Here is an 8,831-nt window from a genome sequence, read left to right as displayed (position 1 = left end):
TGCTTCCTTTTCCCCAGTCTCAGCGGAGACGCTGTTTCTAGAAAAGCCGGCCCTGAATTTCTGTAAAACGAAGTATGCAAACACTTCTTTGGGCTCGAACACGCTTGAACCGCCGGACTTGTTCGCAAATGGGTTTAAAGGCTGCTACATTTGTTTGGTTTTATATACAACTTTATTCTATTGTTGATTAGCATAGAACAATTGCAAACGATAAGTTTCTAGATTACATACAAGGAGATATAAAACGATCTTCTTACTTTTGCTTAATATTGGTGATAACAAATCGTTGAAATTCCTAACCTGCTATCCGACATCCCGTTAGTACTTCAGGAGGGGGCTATTGAGGATAGTCGGAATACTGGCTGCACCCGAAAACGTTTCGCGTGCCGGAGAAAGTTCTTTTTTTTTTTCTTCACTAGGTCATATAGTATTTAGATACCAGTTACGATTCCTCTAAATTATTATTTATCAACTAGAACAGCTCACGCCGGTGCACGTTCCGATCATACACAAGGAGCGTTATTTTTGTTTATAGCAGAAATATATTTATGCGACTAAAAAACAGGGGAGAAGGGGTAAGATTCAAACCTAATTAAAAAATATCGGCGTGAGTGCACGGAAGCAACCTTCCCCATTCAAAACGATTAAGGAACCCAATTTATTTTGGTGTCAATTAAAACAAGTCTTGAAGAATTCTACACCACTTAATTAAGTTACGTGACCACGCCGTTCCCTTCAACTATTGCGTGGACATCCGAATTGGGCTATCAGTAGTTAGAAGTGACTAATTTAAATATTAAAGTTAAAATAACGTGCGTTTACACCACCACGTATAGTATTTCATCTTTACAAATTAGTGAACACAAATTAAAAATTGCCGTCCATCAAACACTAGCCAATGATTTTTATCGAAAACACGACTTTGTACATGTTGTTTGTAAATATTTGTGTTCAACAGGTTGACAAGTCTGAACACAAGCACACGTTGTCTGAGCAACAAGAAAACCGAAGGCTTCTGACACCAATAAAGATCTATAAAGGTGTAACATTTCACGAGGCGCAGAATATGTAGATTAGAACGACGAAAGAATGAAGTCAGAAACGAGATAAAAAAATAATACACAATAGTAGAAGTTCTGCAATCATTCATTCTTCCAGAAAAAAAAAAACTATCCACTAGGCAGTTATTTTACGTGAAATAAATTGTGTGAACGATCAATATAAAAACAGACCGATTTGAAATAGCTCTACTCCACAACGAATTTCCGAGCAAACCGTCCTACCATTTAGGAGAAGTTAGCAACATTCCATGAAGAAACAAATTGCACACCCACGGTGGTGCATGTTTAAGGAATAATAATTCATACCTGAATAAGCAACACTGCAGACGTTCACGGTGGGGGCGAAGACTACTTCTTAGAGAGTGAGTGAGGTTAGTGAGTGAGTTCATGAGTTAGGTGAGGTCCGTCAGTTTCTGAGTTCAGTGAGTTCATGAATTCAGTAAGGAGTGTGAGTTCGGAGAGCTCATGAGTTCGTGAGTAAGGCTTCAAGGTGAGTGCGGCCGTAAGGTGGAGGGGGAGTGAGTTTTTTTCTTAATTTTTATTATGAACTCGCTCTGAGTGAGTTCAACCAAAAATGCCGACCCCTGCTTTAAAAGCGCGAGCATGGAGCGCTTTTGGATCGCTCCAAATCCACGAAGGGAATTCCCCGTTAGTTTCGTTGCTCATTGTTCTAGATACGGTGCGTTACTTAACTCTAGCGTTCACTATTCTCGGTATATAAATGAATAAAATGAGATTAAAGGAACATTGCCGGTTTTACGTACTGAACTATACATCTGACAGGCTCAAGCGAAGGACTGGACATTTCTACCAATCGAACCCAAACTTCACGGTTACGAGAAGTTCCTCTGCGACTATCCTCCACCAGATTGTCTGCGTTTCAGCCGGTATTTGGACCCGCTAACTGCAGGATCCGTGGGACGGCGATTTGCGCAAAAACAAAACCTCCTTTTTTGGCAAAAAATGAAAGCATGGAAATGAAAACGCAATTTTAGTTTTGGTTTTTGTCTGAAGTATAATTTTATCACGTCGTCGTATTTCTCTCTTCGATATCTCATTAACGCCGTCACAAGAAGGTATATCCTTTAAATATATTCAAGGTTAGCACTTAGCCACCATTTATTCGCGTGAAACCTTCTTTTTCTTGTCAGGCGGGCGTTCCTACTTTGATGAAGCCAAAAAGTGAAGCCAAGATAAGCGTGAAGCCGCAAAGCTTGATGCTGATTGGCTGATGGGGGAGGTCACGTGATCAGAGAAGTAGACAAAAAGGAACAAAAAAAAACGAATTTACTAGAGTTAGTACCTTAATATCAGAAACTGCTACCAAGTTGATATGCCACGTGTTGAGTTATCTGATGAGCGCCGTGAGCATTGGCGCAGGGCTCGGTAACGTTCCGCAGCGATACCGCAAAGCTTCATGTGTTACACAATTGCCCAGCCGATTTGCTAGATTGTTTTTCAACTGTACTGTATCACACTGAAAATTTATAATTGGCATATTTGCCGGCCGTATTTGGCTACGTAAAATGTTTTAATGAAATTCGCCACTTCAATGAAGCGATTGTGAATTACGGTAGATATTGTTTAACATATGTTCAATGGCAGCATGAACGTAACGAATCGGCGAGCATGTATGGTTATTTTTACAGCCCTATTCTCATTATGTAAAACAATTTCACGAAGCGCATTTAGATAATTATGCACATAATGCTATTGAGCAAAATAAACACACAAAATAATTATCAACAGCAATCACTAAATCACCGAACACATGCCATAAAAAAGACACAGCTCACATATAAAAAAAAAACAGGAGACAATAACAAATTTTAGCGACCACTGGCAAAGTTTCCATCGGCATTGTACACTATACTCTATCTAAATATACAGCAGATATGCTAACTGGCTATTGTATTCTGAAAATTTCGGAAGCGTTACAATATGACAATCAGGGGGTGGCCCAGCTGCGGCTCCTCCCCCCCCCCCCTTCCCCTCCCCCCCACCTTCCCCGCCTCCCTCCTGGTCACACGAGCACTTCCCCAAAAAGAGAAATGGAACGCGTTTCAAATCGAAAGACAGGTTGCGGTTTGGTAGTCTTGTGCTACTGCCACCTTATGTACAGTTGGACTGTTTTTGACTCGAATAGATTCAAAGTAGTTCGAGTTCAATTTATTGCTCTAAACAAAAAATTGCCCCCCCTTCCCCCCCCCCCCCCCCCGCGGCTCTTGAAAGTTTCGTGCTTTTGTTTGCGGCTCTTAAACCGGGTCACCCTGGCCACCCCGGCAATATGTCATTATGTCTATAGCTTGGATGATAGATGACCAAGAGAGGCAATTGTACCCCCAACAAAAGTGGGGGGGGGGGGGGGGGGAGGTGGGGGGAGGTGGGGGGGGATAACTGAAAGAGCGAAAATAGACGATTTTTTCTCAATGACAAGTCTCCAATGAGAGGCATATGAACGGAGAGAAACCGCTGACAGCGTTTCCCCAGCGAGACCTCTAATTACATGGATCAGAAAATTGCCTATGTGGGCTCGACTACACGCGAGGCCGACGTGGGGAAAAAAAATTAAAAGAGGCGCGCGCGTTCCGGCCAGCGTGATGTCACGGTGTTTTCCCTTTTCCGAGTGGAACTTTCCGGGGGTCGATTCAGTACAGCGGAGTACGTCCGATGAAGCAATCGAACCGCAATGTCCAGCACTTAGGACTAAACTGTTGAGGGTTGGGTATGTCACAAGAATACAGGGAAACGTCGAAACATCCCAGATCGATCTGTGTTGGGGTCTCCCTCGTTACCGGCGTTAAACAGGGCACGCTGCGACGTACTCGATCGGGCAACAATACAATCTATGACGGCTACACTTTGTCTACCATGAGGTTATAACCCAAAATCAAAACAAATAGAATTTTTTTTTTTACAACAGTGGAAGAGAAAATAACAGGGATAGGCAGCGTCTCAACTCAGCTGATAATTTTATTCAACCAACCTCCTCCTTATATACGGAACTACAACCGTCACAAAATCATCGAACATCCTGCTTATTAAGGACGCGCACATTCCACATCCATATTACAAAACAAACTAAGTAAGGCTACCTAGAAAGCGCAATCATTTTTCGGTTTGAGACAGAAAACCCTTTTAGATAACTAGGGGTCACAAAAAATATACAATGACGAAAATAATCCCTGGAGAAGGGGAACGAGAGGGACAAAGGACAAACACAAATCTCCAAACACAGCTAGGTGACTGGTGTGCGACCGAAAAAATCCGCCTGGTCCGGGTATCGAACCCGGGACCTCTCCATTACAGGTGGAGCGCTCTACCAATTGAGCTAACCAGGGGTTAGACATCAGTAGAGCAAACGGGTTTTATCAGCCGCCACCAGTCTAACACCAACAAGGGTGAAGCTTGCAATTTAAGGTTATAATTATAATGCAATTAAATGCAAAGGTGCAAGCGAGCTGGACAAGAATGACGAAAATAATCCCTGGAGAAGGGGAACGAGAGGGACAAAGGACAAACACAAATCTCCAAACACAGCTAGGTGACTGGTGTGCGACCGAAAAAATCCGCCTGGTCCGGGTATCGAACCCGGGACCTCTCCATTACAGGTGGAGCGCTCTACCAATTGAGCTAACCAGGGGTTAGACATCAGTAGAGCAAACGGGTTTTATCAGTCCAGTCACCAGTCACCTAGCTGTGTTTGGAGATTTGTGTTTGTCCTTTGTCCCTCTCGTTCCCCTTCTCCAGGGATTATTTTCGTCATTCTTGTCCAGCTCGCTTGCACCTTTGCATTTAATTGCATTATAATTATAACCTTAAATTGCAAGCTTCACCCTTGTTGGTGTTAGACTGGTGGCGGCTGATAAAACCCGTTTGCTCTACTGATGTCTAACCCCTGGTTAGCTCAATTGGTAGAGCGCTCCACCTGTAATGGAGAGGTCCCGGGTTCGATACCCGGACCAGGCGGATTTTTTCGGTCGCACACCAGTCACCTAGCTGTGTTTGGAGATTTGTGTTTGTCCTTTGTCCCTCTCGTTCCCCTTCTCCAGGGATTATTTTCGTCATTCTTGTCCAGCTCGCTTGCACCTTTGCATTTAATTGCATTATAATTATAACCTTAAATTGCAAGCTTCACCCTTGTTGGTGTTAGACTGGTGGCGGCTGATAAAACCCGTTTGCTCTACTGATGTCTAACCCCTGGTTAGCTCAATTGGTAGAGCGCTCCACCTGTAATGGAGAGGTCCCGGGTTCGATACCCGGACCAGGCGGATTTTTTCGGTCGCACACCAGTCACCTAGCTGTGTTTGGAGATTTGTGTTTGTCCTTTGTCCCTCTCGTTCCCCTTCTCCAGGGATTATTTTCGTCATTCTTGTCCAGCTCGCTTGCACCTTTGCATTTAATTGCATTATAATTATAACCTTAAATTGCAAGCTTCACCCTTGTTGGTGTTAGACTGGTGGCGGCTGATAAAACCCGTTTGCTCTACTGATGTCTAACCCCTGGTTAGCTCAATTGGTAGAGCGCTCCACCTGTAATGGAGAGGTCCCGGGTTCGATACCCGGACCAGGCGGATTTTTTCGGTCGCACACCAGTCACCTAGCTGTGTTTGGAGATTTGTGTTTGTCCTTTGTCCCTCTCGTTCCCCTTCTCCTTTGATTATTTTCGTCATTCTTGTCCAGCTCGCTTGCACCTTTGCATTTAATTGCATTATAATTATAACCTTAAATTGCAAGCTTCACCCTTGTTGGTGTTAGACTGGTGGCGGCTGATAAAACCCGTTTGCTCTACTGATGTCTAACCCCTGGTTAGCTCAATTGGTAGAGCGCTCCACCTGTAATGGAGAGGTCCCGGGTTCGATACCCGGACCAGGCGGATTTTTTCGGTCGCACACCAGTCACCTAGCTGTGTTTGGAGATTTGTGTTTGTCCTTTGTCCCTCTCGTTCCCCTTCTCCAGGGATTATTTTCGTCATTCTTGTCCAGCTCGCTTGCACCTTTGCATTTAATTGCATTATAATTATAACCTTAAATTGCAAGCTTCACCCTTGTTGGTGTTAGACTGGTGGCGGCTGATAAAACCCGTTTGCTCTACTGATGTCTAACCCCTGGTTAGCTCAATTGGTAGAGCGCTCCACCTGTAATGGAGAGGTCCCGGGTTCGATACCCGGACCAGGCGGATTTTTTCGGTCGCACACCAGTCACCTAGCTGTGTTTGGAGATTTGTGTTTGTCCTTTGTCCCTCTCGTTCCCCTTCTCCAGGGATTATTTTCGTCATTCTTGTCCAGCTCGCTTGCACCTTTGCATTTAATTGCATTATAATTATAACCTTAAATTGCAAGCTTCACCCTTGTTGGTGTTAGACTGGTGGCGGCTGATAAAACCCGTTTGCTCTACTGATGTCTAACCCCTGGTTAGCTCAATTGGTAGAGCGCTCCACCTGTAATGGAGAGGTCCCGGGTTCGATACCCGGACCAGGCGGATTTTTTCGGTCGCACACCAGTCACCTAGCTGTGTTTGGAGATTTGTGTTTGTCCTTTGTCCCTCTCGTTCCCCTTCTCCAGGGATTATTTTCGTCATTCTTGTCCAGCTCGCTTGCACCTTTGCATTTAATTGCATTATAAATATACAATGCTTTTGAACCACAACACGCACACACACTGTGATACATTAGGGTGGTTTAGGCGACAAGCTTTTGAACTCCTATTTCAAAAGACCACACTAACAAAAAAAAATATATATATATTTTTTAACCGGTCTGTCTATGCTAGATCGCATACTCTACGATGAAGTTAACTCAATCGGTCGCTGATTGGCTGCCCTCTTGGTCACGTGATGCGACGTTGCGATTGGGTTTTTTCCTACGGATTTTGATGGAGTTCGAGCTATGCTGGTGAAATAAGGAAGTTTGTGGTGACATCAAAATGTCGTCACGATTCAGTTTGGCGATGGAGATAACTTTGTAGTTGTCAGGCAGCCGAAGTTAGTGAAGATGGCGACGTTCACGCTCGCGGACGGGGCAAGCCAAAGCAAGCTTTACAGACCGTCGCTGCGGTTTTTATATGTTCGGTTCAAGGTTCGTCATGGACGTATTCGAGAAGTACTGCCCGACACTCGCTGGCGCTGACAGTTGGCGCGGATGCTTTGGCGGCGTCGTGAGGAGCCCCGTGTGCTGACAGCCGAGCAGCAAGTGCTCTCAGGTTCTGCGTTGCTGGTGGCACATTTTGCCACGACGAAGACAACACCGTGAATCGGTGTGCAGCGAGTCGCGTACTTTTGGATGTTACAGAGGCGATAATCGATCACCCGGGGCTAAAAGTGTGTGGGATTCGCGCAAAGGGAAGATGGGAATACAACCAAGAAGTTCAGCGATGCGAATTCAGCGGCGTGCTCGGTAAATGCATTTACGTATCAGTACGCTGTGTCCTAATGCAGTCGGAATAGAGCATTTTCCCAATGCGTTTGCACGAGAGCTCTCGGTAGAAAACGGGCGCCTCAATCAACGTGATGAGTGTCGTGCGAGCTCGTCGCATGCATTCAGCTTAATGCCGGTTCAGACACTTGCGTTTGAGTGCGTTCGACTGCGTTACGTCGAGAACCGAAAGCGGGTCACAGGCCCATCTGTGCTTCTATGAAGCGCGGAATTCAATTAAAAGAATCATCTTGGCACGCAATATAAGCAGCAGGAGTATCCTGGTTTCTCGCAGCCACAAGGCAGTCAAATACAGTCAAACTCAACTGTCTGAACCAGGCTATACTCTCGTGATTGCATTTGTATCATTTATCCAAAAGTCTCGTGCCTCAACATCGGGAAATTGTTCAACTGCAGCACGATGTGTGAGTCTTCCCTTTACGATTGCCAAACTCACTTGACACTGCGCCTCTTTGCTCGAAGGTATAATTTTTGGTATTGTAAAAGGCAAGTAAAATACAAAGAACAAAGAGCGGGTTGGTAAAACAAGAATCAAAGAAAGAAGAAAAACACTTAGGGACAAGGCATTTTATTGAAGGAGACATCAGTAAATGTTTCACCTTATGATGTACCGCAGAAAAGGCTACAAGCGCGAGCTCCTTGCTCTGGGGCAGATCTCGGCGGCGCAAGCTCTCGTTCACCAAGGGCAGCTGTCAACGCTATGAGCTCGCGCTTCTAGCTTTCGCTGCGGTACAACATAAGGTGAAATGGTGTATAGTTGAAATACGGTGACTATAGGGAGTATTGACTGGCGGCCATATCTGTGTCACGGCCACTCGATCCCCGAGTCCTAATCGAGTGGCCGTGTCCGTGTGCTCTGCTTCTGAGCGCGTACAAACGGCGAGCTTCCGCAGTCTTTTTGGAGCGTGCATTTAGCACCATCAAGGTTGCCGGTCTTAGCAGGCTAATAATTTGAGCTCGTTCTGAGCATGCGCTCTAAACATCGCCCTCAAATATGGCGTCCAGTAAATACCTCCTATAGAACTGTGCTGTCTCTTTCTTTCTTTCTTTCCTTTATTATTCCTTTGTTATTCTTTTTTTAAATACACAATCGTTGCTGGGACCCATAGCCGTGGAGGCTAGTCTCCCCTTGTCCCTAAGGGTTTTTGTTTTTCCTTTTATTTTTGCAAGTAAAATACCTCCGCTTTTTTTCAAATATTATTTTTATTATTACATTGCAGGCTTTTTGGGATGTTATAAAACTACTAACTCCAAGTAGAGGCTGCATTAGCATAGAGCATCTCTATATAGTCTTGGCGTGCTTTTGAACAACTGAACATCTTACGAAACGCTCATGTCA

This window comes from Ixodes scapularis, unplaced genomic scaffold (assembly GCF_016920785.2).
Source record: "Ixodes scapularis isolate PalLabHiFi unplaced genomic scaffold, ASM1692078v2 PGA_scaffold0__279_contigs__length_252992795, whole genome shotgun sequence".
NCBI classification, from domain to species: Eukaryota; Metazoa; Arthropoda; class Arachnida; order Ixodida; family Ixodidae; genus Ixodes; species Ixodes scapularis.
This window is presented reverse-complemented; position numbering follows the sequence as displayed.